Raw genomic sequence first — 27,315 nt, 5'->3', positions numbered from 1 at the left:
AGGGATGGTTTTCAGGCGGTCAGCTTTCCCTTCTGAGCTTATATGAGCAGTTTTGAATCGCTCCCACACCCTTGATTCTAGACTCTGGAATTATGAAGGGACTGTGACAGACTTGGACAGACAATCAGTTTCAAGGTAGGAAGCAGGTATGGCTTTATTGTGTTTAAAAAGTAAAAGCCACACCTTTAATAAGAATAGTGATATCAATACACACTGAGGGGTACAACACATTGAATAAATTGTCAAAATACAGCCTGTGGGGAAAAGAATACAGCTTAAACTCTAAATGGGGTAAAGAGGAGAATGCAGTTACATTTAGAAACATAGAAACATAGAAAATAGGTGCAGGAGCAGGCCATTCAGCCCTTCTAGCCTGCACCGCCATTCAATGAGTTCATGGCTGAACATGAAACTTCAGTACCCCCTTCCTGCTTTCTCGCCATAACCCTTGATCCCCCGAGTAGTAATGACTTCATCTAAGTCCCTTTTGAATATATTTAGTGAATTGGCCTCAACTACTTTCTGTGGTAGAGAATTCCACAGGTTCACCACTCTCTGGGTGAAGAAGTTTCTCCTCATCTTGGTCCTAAATGGCTTACCCCTTATCCTCAGACTGTGACCCCTGGTTCTGGACTTCCCCAACATTGGGAACATTCTTCCTGCATCTAACCTGTCTAACCCCGTCAGAATTTTAAACGTTTCTATGAGGTCCCCTCTCATTCTTCTGAACTCCAGTGAATACAAGCCCAGTTGATCCAGTCTTTCTTGATAGGTCAGTCCCGCCATCCCGGGAATCAGTCTGGTGAATCTTCGCTGCACTCCCTCAATAGCAAGAATGTCCTTCCTCAAGTTAGGAGACCAAAACTGTACACAATACTCCAGGTGTGGCCTCACCAAGGCCCTGTACAACTGTAGCAACACCTCCCTGCCCCTGTATTCAAATCCCCTCGCTATGAAGGCCAACATGCCATTTGCTTTCTTAACCGCCTGCTGTACCTGCATGCTAACCTTCAATGACTGATGTACCATGACACCCAGGTCTCGTTGCACCTTCCCTTTTCCTAATCTGTCCCCATTCAGATAATAGTCTGTCTCTCTGTTTTTACCACCAAAGTGGATAACCTCACATTTATCCACATTATACTTCATCTGCCATGCATTTGCCCACTCACCTAACCTATCCAAGTCACTCTGCAGCCTAATAGCATCCTCCTCGCAGCTCACACTGCCACCCAACTTAGTGTCATCCGCAAATTTGGAGATACTGCATTTAATCCCCTCGTCTAAATCATTAATGTACAATGTAAACAGCTGGGGCCCCAGCACAGAACCTTGCGGCACCCCACTAGTCACTGCCTGCCATTCTGAAAAGTACCCGTTTACTCCTACTCTTTGCTTCCTGTCTGACAACCAGTTCTCAATCCACGTCAGCACACTACCCCCAATCCCATGTGCTTTAACTTTGCACATTAATCTCTTGTGTGGGACCTTGTCGAAAGCCTTCTGAAAGTCCAAATATACCACATCAACTGGTTCTCCTTTGTCCACTTTACTGGAAACATCCTCAAAAAATTCCAGAAGATTTGTCAAGCATGATTTCCCTTTCACAAATCCATGCTGACTTGGACATATCATGTCACCATTTTCCAGATACACTGCTATGACATCCTTAATAATTGATTCCATCATTTTACCCACTACTGAGGTGAGGCTGACCGGTCTATAATTCCCTGTTTTCTCTCTCCCTCCTTTTTTAAAAAGTGGGGTTACATTGGCTACTCTCCACTCCATAGGAACTGATCCAGAGTCAATGGAATGTTGGAAAATGACTGTCAATGCATCTGCTATTTCCAAGGCCACCTCCTTAAGTACTCTGGGATGCAGTCCATCAGGCCCTGGGGATTTATCGGCCTTCAATCCCATCAATTTCCCCAACACAATTTCCTGACTAATAAAGATTTCCTTCAGTTCCCCCTCCTTACTAGACCCTCTGACCCCTTTTATATCCGGAAGGTTGTTTGTATCCTCCTTAGTGAATACCGAACCAAAGTACTTGTTCAATTGGTCTGCCATTTCTTTGTTCCCCGTTATGACTTCCCCTGATTCTGACTGCAGGGGACCTACGTTTGTCTTTACTAACCTTTTTCTCTTTACATACCTATAGAAACCTTTGCAATCCACCTTAATGTTCCCTGCAAGCTTCTTCTCGTACTCCATTTTCCCTGCCCTAATCAAACCCTTTGTCCTCCTTTGCTGAGTTCTAAATTTCTCCCAGTCCCCAGGTTCGCTGCTATTTCTGGCCAATTTGTATGCCACTTCCTTGGCTTTAATACTATCCCTGATTTCCCTAGATAGCCACGGTTGAGCCACCTTCCCTTTTTTATTTTTACGCCAGACAGGAATGTACAATTGTTGTAATTCATCCATGCGGTCTCTAAATGTCTGCCATTGCCCATCCACAGTCAACCCCCTAAGTATCATTCGCCAATCTATCCTAGCCAATTCATGCCTCATACCTTCAAAGTTACCCTTCTTTAAGTTCTGGACCATGGTCTCTGAATTTACTGTTTCATTCTCCATCCTAATGCAGAATTCCACCATATTATGGTCACTCTTCCCCAAGGGGCCTCGCACAATGAGATTGCTAATTAATCCTCACTCATTACACAACACCCAGTCTAAGATGGCCTCCCCCCTAGTTGGTTCCTCAACATATTGGTCTAGAAAACCATCCCTTATGCACTCCAGGAAATCCTCCTCCACCGTATTGCTTCCAGTTTGGCTAGCCCAATCTATGTGCATATTAAAGTCACCCATTATAACTGCTACACCTTTATTGCATGCACCCCTAATTTCCTGTTTGATGCCCTCCCCAACATCCCTATTACAGTTTGGAGGTCTGTACACAACTCCTACTGACGTTTTTTGCCCTTTGGTGTTCTGCAGCTCTACCCATATAGATTCCACATCATCCAAGCTAATGTCTTTCCTAACTATTGCATTAATCTCCTCTTTAACCAACAATGCTACCCCACCTCCTTTTCCTTTTATTCTATCCTTCCTGAATGTTGAATACCCCTGAATGTTGAGTTCCCAGCCCTGATCATCCTGGAGCCACGTCTCCGTAATCCTAATCACATCATATTTATTAACATCTATTTGCACAATTAATTCATCCACTTTATTGCGGATACTCCTTGCATTAAGACACAAAGCCTTCAGGCTTGTTTTTTTAACACCCTTTGTCCTTTTAGAATTTTGCTGTACAGTGGCCCTTTTTGTTCTTTGCCTTGGGTTTCTCCGCCCTCCACTTTTCCTCATCTCCTTTCTGTCTTTTGCTTTTGCCTCCTTTTTGTTTCCCTCTTTCTCCCTGCATTGGTTCCAATCCCCCTGCCATATTAGTTTAAATCCTCCCCAACAGCACTAGCAAACACTCCCCCTAGGACATTGGTTCCGGTCCTGCCCAGGTGCAGACCGTCCGGTTTGTACTGGTCCCACCTCCCCCAGAACCGGTCCCAATGCCCCAGGAATTTGAATCCCTCCCTGCTGCACCACTGCTCAAGCCATGTATTCATCTGCGCTATCCTGCGATTCCTACTCTGACTATCACGTGGCACTGGTAGCAATCCCGAGATTACTACTTTTGAGGTCCTACTTTTTTAATTTAGCTCCTAGCTCCTTAAATTCGTTTCGTAGGACCTCATCCCTTTTTTTACCTATGTCGTTGGTACCAACGTGCACCACGACAACTGGCTGTTCTCCCTCCCATTTCAGAATGTCCTGCACCCGCTCCGAGACATCCTTGACCCTTGCACCAGGGAGGCAACATACCATCCTGGAGTCTCGGTCGCGGCCGCAGAAACGCCTATCTATTCCCCTCACCATTGAATCCCCTATCACTATTGCTGTCCCACTCTTTTTCTTGCCCTCCTGTGCAGCAGAGCCAGCCACGGTGCCATGAACTTGGCTGCTGCTGCTCTCCCCTGATGAGTCATCCCCCTCAACAGTACTCAAAACAGTGTATCTGTTTTGCAGGGGGATGACCACAGGGGACCCCTGCACTACCTTCCTTGCACTACTCTTCCTGCTGGTCTTCCATTCCCTATCTGGCTGTGGACCCTTCACCTGCGGTAAGACCAACTCACTACACGTGATACTCACGTCATTCTCAGCATCGTGGATGCTCCAGAGTGAATCCACCCTCAGCTCCAATTCTGCAACGCGGTCCGTCAGGAGCTGGAGGTGGATACACTTCCTGCACACGTAGTCATCAGGGACACTGGAAGTGTCCCTGAGTTCCCACATGGTACAGGAGGAGCATAACATCCGACCGAGCTCTCCTGCCATGACTTAACCCTTAGATACACTTAAATTGGCAACAACAATGTTAAAAGTTACTGACTGATATAAGAAGAAAAAGAAAAACTACTCACCAATCACCAGCCAATCACTTACCCCCTAGGCTGTGACGTCACCTTTGTTTCTTTCTTTGCCTTCTCCCTGTAGCTGCACCGGCACGCCTCTCGCCGACCCCGGACTCGCGCTGCTCCGAGCTCCCGCCTCCGCGACTGACGGCTCGAACTGCTCGACTCCCGCTGGCCTTTATAGGCCTCTCGCCGACCCCGGATTCGCGCTGCTCCGAGCTCCCGCCTCCTCGACTGACTGCTCGAACTGCTCGACTCCCGCTGGCCTTTATAGGCCTCTCGCCGACCCCGGACTCGCGCTGCTCCGAGCTCCCGCCTCCTCGACTGATATACAAGTTATCCCAGCCTCCCCCTCCCAATTCCCCTAACTAACTAAGTTATAGCTCTGGGGGTTCAGGGGCTATGCTCACCAATCCCTTTTGACAGTTGCCAGTGAATCGTGGTTTCGGGGTTTGCTGCACTTTGCCTTCTAGGCAAGCCGTACCCCGGACCGGAGGAGAGGACTTCGGACTGCGTAGTCTTCAGTTGGGGTGAGTCCGCTGATGTGGTAAGTCGCGTTTTGGATGTATGGGGTAAGTACCTACTTTCTTTGGTTAGGAATAGTTTTAGTTAGTCCTTTTAGGTAATTTCTCACCCGTTGGTCATTCAGAAGTAGATTGTAGAGTGGAAATAAATGTTGATTCTTCAGTTTTTGCTGAGTTGGTTTCGGTTGGTTGTTTCGTTGGTTGTGGTAGCCCGGGTTGTCAGTTTGGTTGCTGACAACCTTCCATTTCGTGGGCCCCATGCTCGGTCGATCCTTGATGGTTTCTTGTAGTTTTCTCCACTACTCCATTTCTTCACTCCCCACCTTCTGCTGCTTTTTTCCCCTTGTAAAACTGGGAATAGATATACCCTAAAAAGGCTTCCTTATCTCCCACCAAATCTGGCCCAGTTCTTTGTTTCAAGGGAGCTGCTCATTAGTTTTGAGCTCTCTTCTTTGTCAGAATTTGGCGGGCTCGTTCAGCAGTAATTTGATTATGATCTGGTAATATGGAAAATCACCAGTTGGCATTGTTGAAGCAGTGTTTAAACTCTTGGGCCGTTTGGCTGGACCCCTGATTTCTATAGGCCTATTTGCACATGCATGCCAATAATGGTCTCCGGTGATTAGCCTGATAGCTCTTGATGCAATTATGTGCTAGGGAGCGAATTTTTATGCCTCACAGTTCTTATTAGTTATCGATTGACTCACTCTCCCAAACAAATTGAATTAGCTCCAATACCCAAATCCTGAGTGAAGTCCCATCCTCTGTTCTAGCAGTCTGTTCCAACATGTTCCTGTAGTGATCTTAAACTTGTAAAGCTCTTAGGTATCTTCCTCAGAGGTTTTCCTAGGATACCAAAATGTTCATCGAGTTCCAAATTAAATTCCCTTTCCTATGAGTCCAAACACTGGGGGGGGGGAGGGGTCTCCAGGAATGCATCCCCTTTTATCCCCTGCAGGCCTCGTCTGCCCTTTAAACTCATTTATGTGACAAAGTTTTTCCTTCCATTTTAAAAGTCTAAAAAAGGATTCTTCTCCTCTGCAGGGGAACGGTACAAGGAATCTTTGTGAAATATTGGTAAATTCTACAATGTGGATGATGGGTTCTGCTTCGTGGTCAACCGTGGTGCCGGTTGCCACTGGTGTGTATGTTGGGGGATCAAAAAAGGTAAGGTCCAAGGTGGGTTGCTCAGGATAGTCCGTGAATCTGAGTTTGATTTGGTCCAAGTGTTTCTGGTGAATGAGTCCATTTGAAAGTTTGACCCGAAACACCCTGCTCCCCTCTTTGGCCACGTCAGTGCCAGGAAGCCACTTGGGACTTTGTCCATAATTTAATGCAAATACAGGATCATTATTTCAATCTCGCATGACACATTTGCGCTATCATGGTATGCACTTTGTTGAAGCCGTCTGTTCTCTACCTGTTCATGTAGATCAGGGTGAACTAATGAGAGCCTTGTCTTAAGTACTCTTTTCATGAGCAGTTCAGCAGATGGGATCCCAGTGAGTGAGTGGGGTCTCGTGCGGTAGCTAAGCAGGACTCGGGATAGGCGAGTCTGCAGTGAGCCTTCAGTTACCCTCTTCAAGCCTTGCTTGATGGTTTGCACTGCTCTCTCTGCCTGACCATTGGGCGCTGGTTTAAACGGGGCAGATGTGACATGTTTGATCCCGTTACGGGCCATGAATTCTTTGAACTCAGCACTGGCAAAACAAGGCCCATTGTCGCTTACCAGGATATCGGGTAGGCTGTGTGTGGCAAACATGGCCCGCAGGCTTTCAGTGGTGGCAGCGGACGTGCTAGCCGACATTATCTCACATTCAATCCACTTGGAGTACGCATCTACAACCACAAGGAACATTTTACCCAAGAACGGGCCTGCATAATCACCATGTACCTTAGACACGGTTTGGAGGGCCAAGACCATAAACTTAGCGGCGCCTCCCTGGGTATATTGCTTAACTGCGAGCATGTATTACATCTGCGAACGCAGCACTCTGAGTCCGCATTGATACCAGGCCACCACACGTGGGATCTGGCTATCGCTTTCATCATTATGATGCCTGGGTGGGTACTGTGGAGGTCACTGATGAAGGTGTCTCTGCCCTTCTTGGGAACCACTACACGATTGTCCCACAGAAGGCAGTCTGCCTGTATAGACATTTCATCTTTGCGCCGCTGGAACGGCTTTATCTCTTCCTGCATTTCCACTGGGACACTGGACCAGCTTCCGTGAAGCACACAGCTTTTGACTAGGGATAATAAGGGTCCTGGCTCGTCCAGGTTTTGATCTGCCGGGCAGTGACGGGTGATTGCTGAGTCTCAAATGCTTCCATAACCATGGCTAGATCTGCGGGCTGTGCCATTTCCACCCCCGTGGTGGGCAATGGCAGTCTACTGAGAGCATCGGAGCAGTTTTCTGTGCCTGGCCTGTGGTGGATGGTGTAGTTGTATGCAGACAACGTGAGCGCCCATCTCTGGATGCGGGCCGATGCGTTATTTATCTGCGGACGTTCAGCTGCAGGCATGTGTGACCTGCCCTGTACATTGTGATTCGAAAACAACATCACTTTGTTCACAGTACTCGTAGCAGTACTTGTGTGCTGAGAGATTTGCTTAGTATTGTTACTGGTGGCAATGAGTGCCTGGGCTAGCGCTATAGCCTTACTCAAGGTTGGGGTCTCTACAGTCAAAAGTTTGCAAATTATAGTTTCGTGGCCAATGCCAAGTACGAAAAAGTCTCTGAGCATGTGCTCCAAATGTCCTTCTAATTCACAATGTCCTGCAAGGCGTCTTAGCTCGGCGACATAACTTGCCACTTCCTGGCCTTCAGACCTTTTGTAGGTGTAGAACCGCCATCAGAACGTTTTCCTTCAGGTTCAAATGCTCTCGGACCAGTGTGCACAAATCATCATATGATTTCTCCGTGGGTTTCGCTGGAGTGAGCAGATTCTTCATGAGGCCTTACGTTGGTGCCCCACAGACGGTGAGGAGGATCGCTCTTCGTTTGGCAGCGCTCTCTTCCCCATCTAGCTCGTTGGTAACAAAGTATTGGTCGAGTCGCTCTGCAAAAGTTTCCCAATCATCTCCCTCTGAGAATTTCTCCAGGATGCCCACTGTTCTCTGCATCTTTGGGTTCGCTATCTGCATCTCATCGCCAGTTGTTATGTATGGAGAAAGAGTCAGACTGAACACTGTGAGCTCAAAGTAAAGTGTGACCTTACTCTTTTATTTCAAGTCTCCAGAGTGCCTCTACAACCTGTGAGGCCTCCTTAAATATCTGTGCTCCCAAGTGATTATGGGATCCCTTGGGACTGCAGGGGATAAGCCCTCTGGTGGCTGTACAGAGTAAATACAAGTCCACATATATAACACTTCTCTTCCTAAACGTGCTGTAGGAGTACCTTCACCACATGGACTGTGCCGATACAAGAAGGCGGCTCACCACTACCTTTTCAACGGCAATTAGGGATGGGCAATAAATGCTGGCCTTGTCAACAATGCCCACATCCTGTGAACAAATTTTTAAAAACTAGAACATTTCACTTAATGACTTGAACTGTATAAACATGAAAAACTGAAATATGTTTTTCTTTCTCATAGTTGTTTTTTGTAAAGTTACTGCCTGAGTCACAGTATATTACGCACGTTGTAGTTCCATAGGAACAGAGTAACAACTACAACTACCATCATGTATCACACACACACTTGTTCAGCATTATTTGAAATAAATATTTAATTAACCAATTTGATGGGTGAGTTTTGTGACTTTGTTCAAAATGTGTAGCATGTTGGGTGAGGACAGGACCAAGCTGTGCTGCCTTCTATGGTTAAATAGGTTTCTGATTATTACTGTCTAGGCTCTCACATAGAAGTTCAGATATTTCAGCACTGCAGGAGGCCATTTAGTTCAATTATGCCTGTGCTGGGATTACTGGAACTACTTACTCTTATCCCATTCCCTGAACCCTTTAATATGTGACCTCTAAGTTATTAATCCAGTTCACTCTTAAACATTTTGATTCACTCAACTTCAATAGTCACTTGTGGTAATGCATTCCATATTTTAATAACATTTTGTGTGAAAGAAGAGTGGTCACATGAGCAAGGTACCAGATGACATGAAGAATGAGCACCTGCGTGATGTACTAGAGTGCAGTTGGCCCCATGGGACTATGCCCCAGCAAAATTCAGCACTTTTGACAGAGGAAGAGAGAAAATGGGAAAGAAAGTTAGGTGAGGGCTGTGGACTACTGCTGTGTATTGGAGCTGTGTGTTGCAGCTGAATTGCTCCCTTGTGCTTCTCACAAATGCTGGTTGGATGTTCCCAATGAGTCAGGAGCACAGTGCCAATCCACAAGGTCAATGAATTCAATTTAAAACCCAATGGGTGTTATCAACAAAGTGATATTAAACTTTTGTATTTGGCATTGTGCCAAAACGTTTTAAGTAGCTATATTGGAACGAAGGAAATTTTCTCAGATAGTATCAGTGGCTGAATAGTGCTGAAAGGCATGTGTGCATTCCGCAGCATAAGAGCTGACAAGTAGATATTTAAAAAAAATTCATCCAGATTATCAGTAATTGAAAACTATTTGAAGGCAAACTATGTGAGGTGAAGAGGGTTAAGACTGTAAAACACCAGGGTGTTGAATCAGTTGAGCTGCAGACAGAGTGACAACTGACAGGTGTGAAAGTCATCCAAGAGTGCAAGGATGTTAAAGTCACATGGCTGTCAGCCATCAGTGTTGTCAAGAAGCTGCGGGAATTTGCCATTGAAATTAAAGAGCAAATCTCATTTTAAACATGGAGGAGTCTCACTGTCAGTAGCCATTTAATGATGGATTCTAACCTTCAGGAACCCCACCACTAGATACCTTATTAAAAGTGAAGTGTTCACAATCAGGATCCCTTTTTATTCGGAAGCCTTGATATCAAGCGTCTTTTTAAAGTGGAAATGTCTCCAAATGTTTCCTTTTAAAGAGTGAATCTCACCTTCAGGACGCTGTTTAAAGAGGCAATTTTGTCATCAGAATTCCCTTTAAAGAGAAATCTTACCATCAGCAATCCTTTTGAAGAAGGATTTTCATCAACAACATCCCCTTTTAAAGAGGGAGCCTTGCTACTAGGAATCCTTTTAAACAGGGATTCTCATTATCAGTAGCCCTTTTAAGAAAGCTAAAAAGAGAAAAATTAGGCTATTTGGCTCACTGTTACAATCCCTCCGCCAAAAAAGTGCTACGAGCAATAACACCGCCAGTACTGACTATTGCCCACCCTGAGCTTGGCTTGCTGCATGTAAGTAGGGGCAGGTGGGTATGGTCAATCCATCGGAATCATTTCCCCCAGCTAGCACCTCTAATCTGTCCATTAGAATCAGTACCACTGTTAAAGTAGCAATATCACCAGCAGTGCAGTAACCCAGAGGTGGATGGTGGATATACCATAGGGGAGGTCATTGTTGGAGAACTTATTGCTTCTTTGTAAAACTTTTCTTGGACTTCAATTGTTGTTAAATCTCTGCAGCTTCACTGAAGAATGACTACTCCTGCCATTTAAAGTATCTGACAAATTGACATTTTTGAGTCGAGTATTGGTTTTCCCAATGAGAATCCCTTCCTTTCTTTGACGTGAAGGATGAGGATCAGCGACAGGCTTGAATGGAGGAAATTAGAATGAGGCATCCTTTGTTCCCAACTCATAGATAGCACCTTCACTGGCCTGCTACCTCCTGCCTGGTGCAGGGGTACCTCGGATGCCAGGGTGAAACTGGTGAAGGTGGAGCTGTGGAGCTTGATGTTCCTGGCAGATCATCTGACTGGTTTTCCTCTTACTGCATGGAAACCCCAAAGATGTTAAAGAAAAACATATTTTCAGCTGTGTAAATACTCAGAATTCTCTTTGAAGAAATAGCTGCTGAGTCGTGGTCTATCTAAACACTTTGAAATTCCACATAAAGCTGAAACCTACTGTGCTGTTCCCATTCTCTGCCTTGACCAACCTCTTCTTGGCAGCTCACCTCCTACTTTTTCGTGTGTGTGTGTCTCCGCGGGAGCTGTGGTGCTTCTTCCTTGGGCACACTCAGGCTTCTTTAGGCCAGCTTTTCCTTCTGTTGTTATATTTCTTTGGTGTTGGTTGTGAGCAACCTTTATCCTTTGCAAAAAGAAAACACAGCGCTCATGAAATCCGATAGGCAATTACACTACTTTTCTTCCAGGTGTCTGCATTCATACCATTATTATAATGCTTGCAGGTGCAGGCTCACTTTAATCACATCTCCTTTAAGACTAGCACAACCGCCTTGAGGTTGACAATGAAAGTAGCATGGAGTGAAAAAGATGCATTAGTGATTCCAGAGCTTTCTTGTGAATAGAGCATTTTTTTTCTTTCACTCAGTTAATGTCACAGTGAGGAACTAATATGTAAGGAAATGAGTCATGCCTATCATTCTCACAGGATGCACTTGAAGTGCCGTAACCTACAAGGCTACAGACCAAGAGCTGTAAAATGGGATTAGGCTGAATGGGTCATAGAAACATAGAAACATAGAAAATAGGTGCAGGAGTAGGCCATTCAGCCCTTCTAGCCTGCACCGCCATTCAATGAGTTCATGGCTGAACATGCAACTTCAGTACCCCATTCCTGCTTTCTCGCCATACCCCTTGATCCCCCGAGTAGTAAGGACTTCATCAAACTCCCTTTTGAATATATTTAGTGAATTGGCCTCAACTACTTTCTGTGGTAGAGAATTCCACAGGTTCACCACTCTCTGGGTGAAGAAGTTTCACCTCATCTCGGTCCTACATGGCTTACCCCTTATCATTAGACTGTGACCCCTGGTTCTGGACTTCCCCAACATTGTGAACATTCTTCCTGCATCTAACCTGTCTAAACCCGTCAGAATTTTAAACGTTTCTATGAGGTCCCCTCTCATTCTTCTGAACTCCAGTGAATACAAGCCCAGTTGATCCAGTCTTTCTTGATAGGTCAGTCCCGTCATCCCGGGAATCAGTCTGGTGAACCTTCGCTGCACTCCCTCAATAGCAAGAATGTCCTTCCTCAAGTTAGGAGACCAAAACTGTACATAATACTCCAGGTGTGGCCTCACCAAGGCCCTGTACAACTGTAGCAACACCTCCCTGCCCCTGTACTCAAATCCCCTCGCTATGAAGGCCAACATGCCATTTGCTTTCTTAACCGCCTGCTGTACCTGCATGCCAACCTTCAATGACTGATGTACCATGACACCCAGGTCTCTTTGCACCTCCCCTTTTCCTAATCTGTCACCATTCAGATAATAGTCTGTCTCTCTGTTTTTACCACCAAAGTGGATAACCTCACCGGAAGTGTCCCTGAGTTCCCACATGGTACAGGAGGAGTATAACACCCGACCGAGCTCTCCTGCCATGACTTAACCCTTAGATACACTTAAATTGGCAACAACAACCGGACGGTCTCTGTCGGCTGGCACGGGCACAATGGGCCAAATGGCCTCCTTCTTTGCTGTAAATTTCTATGAATCTATGATTCTAAATGCATGGGAAAAAGTGCCTTAGTTACTTTGGGCTCGAGGTTTGGTATCACCCATTTTGAGGAGGTAATCCCGGCTGGTCGGTAAGTGTAGCATCTTGTGAAAGTCAATGCTGTCTGCCGCAAAATTCGGTTTCAGCGCCCCAAGAGGGAAATGGATTGGTAAATCAGTCGTTGCACAATTCTCTTAAGCCAAAAATCATTGCAATAAATTCCCAGAGTGAATGTGGATAAGGCGATGGTCGTCAGACTTTCCAGCGCCAGGCTCTGAAAGGGAATGAAAGATAACTCTGCGCAGGCACAGTTTCACCATCGCAGTCTGGTCAGAGCAGCAACATGGCTGAGGCTGGAGGTCGCCAGTCTGCCCATCGCTTTTCCAACGCTCCCCTGGAGGCTTTGTTGGAGGCTGTGGGGAGCAAACGGATGTCCTGCAGCCTAAGAGTGGCAGAATGCCACCGCCTAGAGTTTTCCGACGTTTGTGGAGGAGGTGGCACAGCACGTGGCGGCAAGGAGCATGTTGCCCAGAACTGCGACACAATGTTGCCAGAAGTTGAATGACCTCGCTCGAGTCGTCAGGGTGAGGTCCCTTTCTATGAACCTTACAATGCCATAATTTGAAGCTCACTGTCTCACACAACGTACAGTCTGTGCAGTACCTGCTCCTTCACTATGGGTCCCAGGCCATGGTCTTCGTTGCTGAAGAGAGCTGCAAAGTTCTGCCTCAGTTCAGCAGCCATACCCTGGGCCTCCATGCGTAGCTCTCCTTCTTGGTCCCCACACAGCCCCACCCCGCCTCTTACTACCTTTTCACTATGCGTTTAGCCTTACCCTTAAATCTTAGCTGGTAGCCACCAAATTCCACTGTTCACACAGCCACTCTGCGCAGCTACTGAGAGTCAAATGGACATCTGCACACTGCCATACAGTAGCAGCTATTCAACTCTGCAAGGCACATGTGGCAGTCGATTATCTGCACACTTACCCACACCTTGTTCTGTTTATTATTGCAGGTGAAACTCGCTCGCAACAGGTGCCAACAAATGCGGACCGGAGGAGGGGAGCCTGAACTCCACGTCCTCATGGAGGGGGAAGAACGAGTGGCCGCCCTCATGGGTGCAGAAATAGCTGCGGTAGCAGTCGGGGAAGCTGAGCTCCTGGGGACAGTGATGGTATGTTATCCCCTTTCCCTCTTATATGAGACCATTTACCCTGAAACCATGTGCCTTTCCCACTTTACATATAAATGTCCTATGTCACCTCCTTCTTCCCTTCTTGCCCCCTCCACTGCTGCTAACCACACTTCTGTCACTTTGTGCTTACTGCTAATGAGTCCAAAGTGCAGCAGCCTGTCCGTGAGGCGACCACCTCTAACGACGGGGGAGACGAGGAGGAAGGGGACAGTTCTGCGTCACTCCAGCAGGATCCATCTGCTCCAGACAGTGGGGACACCACCTCGGTGGACGAGCCGATCTTCCTGGGGCTTGATGAGCCTGGGCTTCCTGGACCCAGTGGCCTGCAGCAATGCCCAGCGTGAAGGGAAGCTCGGGGGCCAGCTCCCCCGAGTGTGAGTCGGTGCCTGAGTCCTGCTGAGCCTGACTCAGATGTGGACCTGGATTTGGAAGGTATCGTGACAGAGTCTCAGGGGCTGCACCGCGACCTTATGGGTGCATTGGCAAGTGTCCCGCAGAGCATGAATGCACTTGCTGTGAGGTTGGGGGAAGGCCGCCTCAAGCATTGCCCGTGCCTCTCAGCAGCCCATCGAGTCCATCCTTGGCAAGCACCAAAGGATGTTGGTGTCAAAGAGCGACCGCGGGGACACAAAGGTGATGCCGCGTGCCATGGCTGACGGGGCAGCAGCTATCACAGCACAGGCCGAAGCTACGCAAGGCCTTCATGATGTGATGCAGTCACTGGTTGGTGGCATCAATTCTCCGTCTGCTGCGTTGGATTCAGTCTGCTCTCATGCAGACTCCGATTTATGCCACGTAAGCACTGACTGCTGCCATCCTCTCTGGATTCCCCACAGTCCAACGGTGAACTCACAGTGCCGAAGCAGACCAGCAATCTGTGCTCCAGCCGATTGTGTCGGATGCTGAGGCTCTGCCTCGGGGGAGTGGCAGTGTGTCGATGGAAATGGAAGGTGTCATGTATCTCACACTACTGTACATAACTGTATCTTACCATGCTATACATGACTGTAACTGGAAATGACCTGTAACCACTAGCTTACCTTACCACCAGGGGTGCACTTGCAGGAGACACTGGATACCTGTCCCAGACAGGCATATAAGGACAGGTCTCAGGCAAGTGTGGCATTCGAGAGCTGTGTAATAAAGGTGCAGGTCCTGAGTGACCTTGACTTCAGCATGTGCCTCATGTGAGTTTGTACTGCAGGGACAGGACTTTACAGTGGCGACGAGTTACGGGATCACAGAATACACAAAATGGCGACCAACGGCTCAGATGAAAAATACAATGCTGGAGATAATTGGGAGGACTTTATAGGAAGGCTCCAGCAAAGCTTCGTAACCAAAGACTGGTTAGGCGACGATAAGGCAGACAAGAGAAGAGCCCATCTCTTGACCAGCTGTGGCTCGAAAACATACGCCAAAATGAAGGACCTGCTGGCACCCGAGAAACCAGCAAGCAAGTCGTTTGAGGAGTTGAGCACACTGGTAAGAGATCACCTGAAGCCAGCGAGCAGCCTACACATGGCCAGACACAAGTTCTACAACTGCAGACGCTGTGTGGGCCAGAGCATACCCGACTTTGTGGCGGAACTTCGGAGGTTGGCTAGCTTATGTGAGTTCTCCAATGAACTAAGGAGAGAAGTACTGAGAGACTTTTTTATTGAGGGAATAGGCCACGCAGGCATATTCCGAAAGCTCATAGAGACTAAGAACTTGACTCTAGAGGCATGAGCACTGGCTGCATAGACATTCTTGGCATGAGAAGAAGAAACGAGGTTGATCTACACTGCGGGTACGACAACTAACGAAACATTGGAACAAGGGGTTCACAGCGTGAAACAAGCCGCTAGCCCCACACACAGACAAAGGCGGGAGAGCAGGCCCTCAACAACAGGCAGTGGTGCCACAAGCCATCAAGGGCCACATGAACGGCCGTTCACAACCCATCAACCCACAATGCGAGCAATTAGCTACAAACTGAGAGAAGCTCAAGAGAGATCAGTCAGACGCAGCTCATCCTTCGGAAACAATGGAACCGGTCTGTGCTGGAGATGTGGGGGAAGGCACTCATCAAGGGGGTGTCGATTTCAGCATGCTGTTTTCAGAAACTGTGACTATAAAGGGCATCTGGCCCGCATGTGCAGAAAAACGGCAGCTCGGCTGGTATACGAATCGGAAGGGTCGGAAAGCGGACCAGAAGACGGTGGGGACAGTGCCCGGGACACCGAGGTACAGCGAGTCAACACGATCAATGTCCACTGTTCTTACAACAAGACGCCTCCAATAATGATGAGGGTCCTGCTCAACGAGATACCCGTCAACATGGAACTGGATACGGGAGCGAGTCAATCTCTCATGAGCGTTCAACAATTTGAACAGCTGTGGTAGCACAAAAGAGACAGACCAAAGCTCACAAGGGTTGACACCAAACTAAGGACCTATACCAAAGAAATCATCCCAGTCCTTGGCAGCGCCATGCTCTCAGTCACACACAAAGGGACAGTGAACCGACTTCCCCTGTGGATTGTCCGCGGAGATCTCCCAGCACTGCTGGGGAGAAGCTGGCTGGCAAAACTAAACTGGAAATGGGATGATGTTCACGCCATGTCGTCAGAGGAGCGGACCTCCTGCTCAACAGTTCTAAGTCAATTTGAACATCTCTTTCAGCCAGGTATGGGCACCTTCAAAGGGGCTAAAGTCAAAATCTACATCACACAGGATGCTAGACCGGTCCATCACAAGGCTAGAGCTGTGCCCTATGTGACGAGGGAAAAGATTGAACATGAACTGGACAGGCTTCTGTGGGAAGGCATTATCTCAGCCGTGGGATTTAGCGACTGGGCAAGTCCCATCGTCCCAGTCATGAAGCCTGATGGATCCGTACAAATCTGTGGGGACTACAAATCTACCATAAACAGAGTCTCCCTACCCGCTCCCCAGAGTGGAGGACTTATTTGCCACATTGGCTGGAGGAAAACTTTTCTCAAAACTAGATCTCACATCTGCGTATATGATGCAAGAATTGACCGACGAGTCCAAGCTACTCACCACCATCAACACACATCGAGGCCTTTTCATGTACAATCGATGCCCATTCGGCATCAGGTCGGCAGCTGCTATATTCCAGCGCAACATGGAGAGTCTGCTCAAGTCCATCCCTGGGACGGTTGTATTTCAAGACAACATACTTATCACGGGCAGGGACACCGACTCCCATCTCCGCAATTTGGAGGAAGTACTAAAGCTGTTGGATCGGGTAGACCGAAGAGTTAAGAAATCCAAGTGTCTGTTTCTCGCGCCCGAGTTTGAATTTTTCGGCAGAAGGATTGTCGCTGATGGAATCCGCCCAACAGAGTCCAAAACAGAAGCAATTCGCCTGGCACCCAGGCCCCGGAATGTCTCGGAACTGCGCGCCTTTCTCAGGCTACTCAATTACTTTGGGAACTTTATGCAGAACTTAAGCACGCTGCTGGAGCCTCTCCATGTGCTACTCAGAAAGGGGTGCGATTGGTTTTGGGGGGACGCCCAGGAACGCGCCTTCAATAAGGCAAGCAACCTTCTGTGTTCCAACAGTGTTTTGGCTTTCTTTGATCCAGGTAAAAAGCTAGTTCTCACATGTGATGCGTCAGCGTACAGGGTCGGGTGCGTTTTACAACATGTCAATAGTGCGGATAAATTACAACTCATAGCTTATGCCTCCAGGTCACTTTCACGGGCGGAGCGCGGGTGCGGAATGTTAGAGAAGGAGGCGCTCGCATGCGTGTACAGTGTCAAAAAGATGCACCGATACCTTTTCGGGGCCAAGTTCGTGTTAGAAACCGACCACAAGCCCCTCACGTCCCTACTATCCGAGAGCAAGGCAATAAACGCCAACGCCTCAACACACATTCAACGTGGGCACTCATGCTGGCCTCTTACGATTACACCATAAGGCACAGACCAGGCACAGACAACTGTGCCGACGCGCTTAGCAGGCTACCCCTGGCGACCACGGAAGGGTCTGACAAACAGGACTGTGAGATAGTTATGGCAATCAATGCCTTTGAGTCCACAGGTTCACCCATGACGGCTCGCCAAATCAGAGCCTGGACGGTCAGCGACCCCACGTTATCCTTAGTAAAAAGATGTGTCTTAACTGGTGACTAGGCAATGGCTCGCAATGCCTGCCCCGAGGAGATCAAACCTTTCCACAGGCACATGCATGAGCTGTCACTACAAGCAGACTACCTGATGTGGGGCAGCCGAGTAGTTATGCCTCTGTGAGGCAGAGAGGCATTTGTCCGGGAGCTCCACTGCGAGCACCCGGGGATCGTTCTCATGAAAGCCATAGCCAGATCCCACGTCTGGTGGCCTGGCATTGACGCGAACTTGGAGCTCTGCATCTGACGGTGCACCATTTGTGCCCAACTCAGTAATGCCCCCAGGGAGGCCCCCCTGAGCCCCTGGCCCTGGCCCACCAAACCGTGGTCGCGGGTGCACGTAGACTATGCAGGCCCATTCATGGGAAAAATGTTCCTCGTAGTTGTAGATGCATTTTCAAAGTGGATCGAATGCACCATTTTAAACTCGAGCACCACCTCCACCACTGTGGAGAGCCTTGGAACCATGTTCACAATGCACGGCATTCCTGACATATTGGTCAGTGATAATGGTCCGTGCTTCACCAGCGCAGAATTCCAAGATTTTATGAGTGACCACGGCATAAATCACGTTAGGACGGCACCGTTCAAGCCGGCCTCCAATGGCCAGGCGGAGCGAGCAGTGCAGATCATTAAACAAGGCATGCTCAAAATCCAACGTCCCACGCTGCAGGGCCGCCTGTTGCGACTGCTGCTGGCATACAGATCTTGTCCTCATTCATTGACTGGAGCTCCCCCCGCGCAACTATTGATGAAATGGACCATAAAAACAAGGCTCTCATTAATCCTCCCAGACATGCATGAAATCATTGAGGCAAAGCGCCATAAGCTAACTGAGCACCATGACCAAAATTCGAGGGGGAGGTGGAATGAGATAGGGGACAAAGTGTTCATGCTAAACTATGGCAGGGGTCCCAAATGGCTTGCAGGGACAGTAACGGGCAAGGAAGGAAACAGGCTACTGGTTGTACAAATGAACAATGGCCAAATCTGCCGGAGGCATGTAGACCAAATCAAAAGAAGATTTACCAACAACACTGCGGAACCAGAAGCAGACTACAATGTGGAACTCACACCATACCTGGTGGACAGCCAGAGGGAACAACCTGAGGAAAGGGCAATCCCAACAGACAGCCCAGGCGAAACACCAACAATCATACTGAACGAAACAGACAGCCCAGGCGAGATACCAGCAATCACACCGAAAGAAAACCAGGCACCAAGGCAAACAATTGAACCACAACTCAGACGCTCCACGCGAGAGCGTAGTCCACCTGAGAAACTGAACCTATAAAGACAATAAGACCTTGGGGGAAGGTGATGTCATGTATCTCACACTACTGTACATAACTGTATCTTACCATGCTATACATGACTGTAACTAGAGATAAGCTGTAACCACTAGCTTACCTTACCACCAGGGGTGCACTTGCAGGAGACACTGGATACCTGTCCCAGACAGGTATACAAGGACAGGTCTCAGGCAAGTGTGGCATTCGAGAGCTGTGTAATAAAGGTGCAGGTCCTGAGTGACCTTGACTTCAGCATGTGCCTCATGTGAGTTTGTACTGCAGAGACAGGACTTTACAGAAGGTGCTGTCCTCCCTCAGGATGACAGTAATCCGGCTCCCACCACTGGCACTCCGCCTTTGCACCTGCCGCAGTCTGCACCCCACCCATCCCCGGCTGCTGCCGCCCATGCTGAGGTGATGCAGTCCGCAGCCAGGCCTTCGAGGCCCAGAGCTGGGCCTGGGCGTCCTGCTGGGCCATCTGCAGTCTCTGCCTCACAGACACGGCAGCACTGCAGACACATTAAGGAGGAGCACTAGGCGGGGGAGGGGGAGAGGGGAAGGGTGGGTAATATGCGAGTACATCCCAATAAGGACCTTTCCGACCGTGGCCAGATTTCCACATCTTGTAAATATAATTTACATATTTCGTTGCTGATGGTTGACGCTTGTTGTTTGTGGAAGGGTCTTGGCATAATATGATTCATGCGAGCTGGTCTTGTATTTCACATGGGAGGGGCGTTTGATTCTATAATAATGAAGTTGCTTGTGTGTTATGCTGTTTCAAGAGGAATTTGTTTGATTCTTTATTAGTTGCTGGTGAAGGGTTTTTGCTGCTTGAGGCCAAACACTTGTTAGAGATAATAAAATATTGATTTGACCGTTTGATTTGCTGTCATGTGTATTAATTGTGACTTTCACAGAGCTGCTCCATGAGCCTAGCCATAGCGATGTGACTATGAGGCACAGTCTTCATCTGGTCGTTGATTCATCAGAATCGAGACAGGAGGAGGCGCTGACGTGTGGCCCTTGCATCGGCAGCATTGGCACGATGCCTCCTCCGTGGCTGCTGATCCTCCTCCTCATCTGCCTCGCCATACTGTGCATCATCATGCTCCTCTTCCTCCTCTTCCTCCTGGGGTGGAGCTGCAATCCTCAGTGGCAATGCCTGGGCCTTTATGGTGGTCAGGTTGTGCAGCATGCAGCAGACCACAATGCAGAGTGAGACTTGATCAGGGAAGTACTGAAGGCTGCCTCTGAGCGGTCAAGCGTCGCAAACACTGCTTTAGCATCCTGATAGTCTGCTCTATGAAGTTCTGGGTGGTTGCATGGCTCTCGTTGCACCAATGCTCAGCACAGGTGTTGCGGTGGGATGTCATGAGCCAGGTGCCTAGACCAGAGCCTTTGTCGCCGAGCAGCCAGCCGCAACCTTCATGTGGTGGCTGGAAGAGTCGTGGAACAGTGCTGTCCCCCAAGATGAAAGCATCGTGTGCGCTGCCAGGATAGTGGGTAATCACAGCGAGGATACGCTGCCAGGATAGGGGGCAGTCACAGCGAGGATACGCTGCCAGGATAGGGGGTAATCACAGCGAGGATACACTGCCAGGATAGGGGGCAGTCACAGCGAGGATACACTGCCAGGATAGTGGGTAATCACAGCGAGGATACGCTGCCAGGATAGTGGGTAATCACAGCGAGGATACGCTGCCAGGATAGCGGGCAATCACAGCGACCATACGCTGCCAGGATAGTGGGTAATCACAGCGAGGATACGCTGCCAGGATAGGGGGTAATCACAGCGAGGATACGCTGCCAGGATAGCGGGTAATCACAGCGACCATACGCTGCCAGGATAGGGGGCAGTCACAGCGAGGATACGCTGCCAGGATAGGGGGCAGTCACAGCGAGGATACGCTGCCAGGATAGTGGGTAATCACAGCGAGGATACGCTGCCAGGATAGGGGGCAGTCACAGCGAGGATACGCTGCCAGGATAGGGGGCAGTCACAGCGAGGAAACACTGCCAGGATAGTGGGTAACCACAGCGAGGATACGCTGCCAGGATAGTGGGTAATCACAGCGAGGATACGCTGCCAGGATAGTGGGTAATCACAGTGAGGATACGCTGCCAGGATAGTGGGTAATCACAGCGAGGATACGCTGCCAGGATAGTGGGTAATCACAGCGAGGATACGCTGCCAGGATAGTGGGTAATCACAGTGAGGATACGCTGCCAGGATAGTGGGTAATCACAGTGAGGATACGCTGCCAGGATAGTGGGTAATCACAGCGAGGATACGCTGCCAGGATAGTGGGTAATCACAGCGAGGATACGCTGCCAGGATAGTGGGTAATCACAGCGAGGATACGCTGCCAGGATAGTGGGTAATCACAGTGAGGATACGCTGCCAGGATAGTGGGTAATCACAGCGAGGATACGCTGCCAGGATAGTGGGTAATCACAGCGAGGATACGCTGCCAGGATAGTGGGTAATCACAGTGAGGATACGCTGCCAGGATAGTGGGTAATCACAGCGAGGATACGCTGCCAGGATAGGGGGCATTCACAGCGAGGAAACGCTGCCAGGATAGGGGGCATTCACAGCGAGGATACGCTGCCAGGATAGTGGGTAATCACAGCGAGGATACGCTGCCAGGATAGCGGGCAATCACAGCGACCATACGCTGCCAGGATAGTGGGTAATCACAGCGAGGATACGCTGCCAGGATAGGGGGTAATCACAGCGAGGATACGCTGCCAGGATAGCGGGTAATCACAGCGACCATACGCTGCCAGGATAGGGGGCAGTCACAGCGAGGATACGCTGCCAGGATAGGGGGCAGTCACAGCGAGGATACGCTGCCAGGATAGTGGGTAATCACAGCGAGGATACGCTGCCAGGATAGGGGGCAGTCACAGCGAGGATACGCTGCCAGGATAGGGGGCAGTCACAGCGAGGAAACACTGCCAGGATAGTGGGTAACCACAGCGAGGATACGCTGCCAGGATAGTGGGTAATCACAGCGAGGATACGCTGCCAGGATAGTGGGTAATCACAGTGAGGATACGCTGCCAGGATAGTGGGTAATCACAGCGAGGATACGCTGCCAGGATAGTGGGTAATCACAGCGAGGATACGCTGCCAGGATAGTGGGTAATCACAGTGAGGATACGCTGCCAGGATAGTGGGTAATCACAGCGAGGATACGCTGCCAGGATAGTGGGTAATCACAGCGAGGATACGCTGCCAGGATAGTGGGTAATCACAGTGAGGATACGCTGCCAGGATAGTGGGTAATCACAGCGAGGATACGCTGCCAGGATAGGGGGCATTCACAGCGAGGAAACGCTGCCAGGATAGGGGGCATTCACAGCGAGGATACGCTGCCAGGATAGCGGGTAATCACAGTGAGGATACGCTGCCAGGATAGGGGGCATTCACAGCGAGGATACACTGCCAGGATAGCGGGTAATCACAGTGAGGATACGCTGCCAGGATAGGGGGCAGTCACAGCGAGGATACGCTGCCAGGATAGCGGGCAGTCACAGCGAGGATACGCTGCCAGGATAGCGGGCATTCACAGCGAGGATACGCTGCCAGGATAGGGGGCAGTCACAGCGAGGATACGCTGCCAGGATAGGGGGCATTCACAGCGAGGATACGCTGCCAGGATAGGGGGCAGTCACAGCGAGGATACGCTGCCAGGATAGGGGGCAGTCACAGCGAGGATACGCTGCCAGGATAGGGGGCATTCACAGCGAGGATACGCTGCCAGGATAGGGGGCAGTCACAGCGAGGATACGCTGCCAGGATAGTGGGCAGTCACAGCGAGGATACACTGCCAGGATAGGGAGCAGTCACAGCGAGGATACGCTGCCAGGATAGGGGGCAGTCACAGCGAGGATACGCTGCCAGGATAGTGGGCAGTCACAGCGAGGATACACTGCCAGGATAGGGAGCAGTCACAGCGAGGATACGCTGCCAGGATAGCGGGCAGTCACAGCGAGGATACGCTGCCAGGATAGCGGGCATTCACAGCGAGGATACGCTGCCAGGATAGGGGGCAGTCACAGCGAGGATACACTGCCAGGATAGTGGGCAGTCACAGCGAGGATGTGTTGCATGTGGTCACACACCAACTGTACATTGAGGGAGTGGTAGCCCTTGCGGTTGCGAAACACCTCCGCATTCTGCTGTGTTGCAAGCAATGCCACGTGGGTGCAATCAATGGCACCCTGAACCATCGGAAGCCCGGTATCCTGGCATGACCATTCCTCCTGTTTCTCCCTCGTCATGGGAAACATTATGTCGTCCATTCTCCTGTGGTAGAGAGCGTCTGTGACCTTGCGGATGCAGCAATGAGCAGCAAATTGCGACGCACTGCAGATGTCCCTTGCTGTAGCCTGGAAGGAACCAGAGGCATAGAAACTGAGTGCCACAGTGACCTTTACTGCGACAGACAGCGAAGTCCTGGTCCCGATATCAGCCTCTAGGTCTGGCTGCAGGAGGTGGCATAGCTCGGTGACCACCTCCTGGCAGAACCTTGGCCTTCTAACGCACTGCTCCTCGGACATGTCTAGGTATGATGATTGCTCCCGATAAACCCGCGGGCGGTAAGGCCTCCTGCCCCAACGGCTACGGAGTCTCCTCATTCATGACCCCACATTCCCAATCTTCCTTCTCTGTGGACGCCGCCTATCAATTGCTTGGAGGAGGCGAAGGTGGCGTGTTAGCACTGCACCCAGCTAAATGCACTCCTGAAATCGCTACTTAACTTTGAAGACAATCTGCCGCAGCAATCCAAGAGACACACACACGCACTGTGCTATGTGGAAACGTAACACTCACTGTGACCTCTGAGTAACCTCGGCGCTCATCCCTTTAAATACCCTCCTGGCATTGTCCAAAGAAGCTGGGACCGTCTGCTTGCTCTGGCGTGTTCAGCGTGTGCCGGTAAGTGAGGCGCACAAACTGAAGCTCGCGTCTGGGGTGCGCGCGGAACGTTGCACGTGTGCTGATGTCATGATCTGGCTGGCTTTAGAGGGCAAGGTGATAACTATTAGCGCTGTCGATAAAAGTCAACCAAAGTTTCCGGGCACCGCTAAAATCTCCGCGGCTGGGCGTCAAGCCATGAGCGACGCTTGACCGCCACTCCGGGATGCTAATGGGAGGCGCTATCCAACTGAATTTCACACCCTTAGTTTGCCCTACTTTGTGGGGGCATTAAATCGCTTCCTGTGCTGTGTGGCTGTACATGGGGTGGTGGAGATTGCACTGAATGCCTCAGCTGCCTCCCTCCATAAAGCCTGCACCGCCCTTTTATGGAACTTCTTGTCCTCAGTCCCGAGGTGTTGCCTTCTTCTTGCCCTTATTTCAGTAAGTAAGGCACCAACTGATGTATCTGAAAAACAGGGGGCTATGGCCCCACCCCCCGCAACTTACTTTTTCTTGACTTATTGTTGCACTTGTTGTTTCCCCTTATAAAGCACGTACCGCTTTAATCAATAACCTGCAAAAGCAAATTTCCCTCCTTCCCAGAGGCAGATATCAAATGAGGAGCGGTTTTACTGCTCCAAACCCACTCCAAATACAAAACGAGGGATGGCCCTGTAAAATGGAGCATATTAAGATTCGAGGCGACAATCTAAATCGCAGTTTATAACATTAGTGGCACTTTAGTGATTGAGTACTGTTTGTAATACACCAAATTTCATGCCCCTATATGTGCCTGCCTATACACACACACACACATTGAATTCACATTGTCATATTTCCCTCTTAGTGGTTTGGAGTTGAATCTGTGTCAATAAATAATGAATTGCAGGTGTTACTGCTGGATATAAGAACATACATCCAACATAGTTTTCCATATTTAATGATAGAGAATTGACAGAATAAATTATCAATAAAATTGTGTCCTGCTGATCCACATGTACCATCTCTGCCTCTTGCACATTCTCTTACCTCTAGAAAACACAAATCCTGCTGTGAACTGTCTGGGAGTGATTTAACAAAAAGCCGAGAAACTAACGTTTAATGAGAGGCCTCCACTACTGCCTGGCAACTATAGATTAAGCTTTTAAAGACATTCTTGCAAATCAGTTGACATGCTTTAACCTCATACAAAAAAGAAATGCACCTTCCTCAAAATGTTTGATTTGAATTTCTAGACCTTTACAGAACAATTTAAGCTTGCAATAAACGTACAGTAAACGATGTCCCGCTATGAGCTTGACAGAATCTGTTCGGAATAATCTTAAAAGGCTACAGTAGTGCACGTCTGAACAGCCTTAGCAACAGAATACTAGATGTCTACTCAGAGAACTTTAGAGTTCCAGTGGAAGGCAGATCAATAATAACAAGTTTTGTGTGAGTTTGTGAATCTGGTTGCAAATCAAAAGAAAAAAGGCCATTTGGCTCATTGATAACCATCCCTCTAGTATCCTAACTCTTCTCATTGCAGCATCCAACTGTAGTTAATTGACCAGAGGGTTATTGGGGTAGATATAGGGCTAGATTTTACACTTTTGTGCAGATCGCCCAAAAATGGGCTTTATTTCCAGCGTGGGTGGTAAAAATGTGTTTTCAGATGGTCGGCTTGTCGCCCATTCTCAAAACCCCGATTCTCCATTTTTGAAATTGGGCGCTACCACGAGCAATATGAAATGGGTGGTAGCGTTAAATCTCTCTGACCTTCTGCCGTAAAGTGTCACCGACCTTAGCAACGGCATGGCAACGCTCGATTCCCGTGATTCAGCAGGTCAAGGGTCATCATGACATGTGCAGAAGAGGAGACAGAGAGAGAGGGAGCTCAGAGGCACTGAAAGCATGTGTGGCTGTGGTGTGTACTTGTTTGGCTGTTCTGGGAGGCACAGGGGAGATTCACTGATATGTCCTTACTATACAGTATAAATGCACACGAGGCCCAAGCTTGAGAGAAGATAACTCTGTGACCAGTTACCTTTATTACCAAGACCTCAAGTGATGAAGGTGGGTGGAGCTTCCCCTTTTATACCTGAAAGTCCAGGTTAGGAGTGTCTCCCACAAGTTCACCCCCTTGTGGTCAATGTTCTCAAGGTGTACAACTTAGCTCAGCTTATACATGGGTTACAATGATAGTTGAATACATAACATCACCTCCCCCACAAAGTCTTATTGGGATCACAGGTTGAGTCTCTCTGGTGGTTTACGCTCCCTTGTAGAGCGCCTGAGTTGGGGCTCCGGTTGTTGGGTGCTGGCCTGAGTGTCTGCTGCTTGTGGTGCCTCAGGCCTGTCCGGACTGCCCACAGTGACTGGGCTCTCCTCCACTTGGTTCTGGTGTTCGGTCACCTGTGGTGGAGTAAACTCTACGTCGTGTTCTTCCTCTGCTTCTGCTATGGGGTTGCCGAACCTCTTTTTAGTTTGATACACGTGTTTGCGGCAGATTTGTCCATTGGTAAGTTTAACTACCAGAATCCTATTCCCCTCTTTGGCAATCACAGTGCCTGCAAGCTATTCAAGACAGAAAGGAGATGAGAAAAAGTGGAGGGCAGAGAAACCCAAGGCAAAGAACAAAAAGGGCCACTGTACAGCAAAATTCTAAAAGGACAAAGGGTGTTAAAAAAACAAGCCTGAAGGCTTTGTGTCTTAATGCAAGGAGTATCCGCAATAAAGTGGATGAATTAACTGTGCAAATAGATGTTAACAAATATGATGTGATTGGGATTACGGAGACGTGGCTCCAGGATGATCAGGGCTGGGAACTCAACATCCAGGGGTATTCAACATTCAGGAAGGATAGAATAAAAGGAAAAGGAGGTGGGGTAGCATTGCTGGTTAAAGAGGAGATTAATGCAAAAGTTAGGAAGGACATTAGCTTGGATGATGTGGAATCTATATGGGTAGAGCTGCAGAACACCAAAGGGCAAAAAACGTTAGTGGGAGTTGTGTACAGACCTCCAAACAGTAGTAGTGATGTTGGGGAGGGCATCAAACAGGAAATTAGGGGTGCGTGCAATAAAGGTGCAGCAGTTATAAGGGTGACTTTAATATGCACATAGATTGGGCTAGCCAAACTGGAAGCAATACGGTGGAGGAGGATTTCCTGGAGTGCATAAGGGATGGTTTTCTAGACCAATATGTCGAGGAACCAACTAGGGGGGAGGCCATCTTAGACTGGGTGTTGTGTAATGAGAGAGGATTAATTTGCAATCTCGTTGTGCGAGGCCCCTTGGGGAAGAGT

Source organism: Pristiophorus japonicus, chromosome 6, assembly GCF_044704955.1.
Source record: "Pristiophorus japonicus isolate sPriJap1 chromosome 6, sPriJap1.hap1, whole genome shotgun sequence".
In the NCBI taxonomy this organism is placed as follows: domain Eukaryota; kingdom Metazoa; phylum Chordata; class Chondrichthyes; family Pristiophoridae; genus Pristiophorus; species Pristiophorus japonicus.
Note: the sequence above shows the minus strand (reverse complement) of the source record.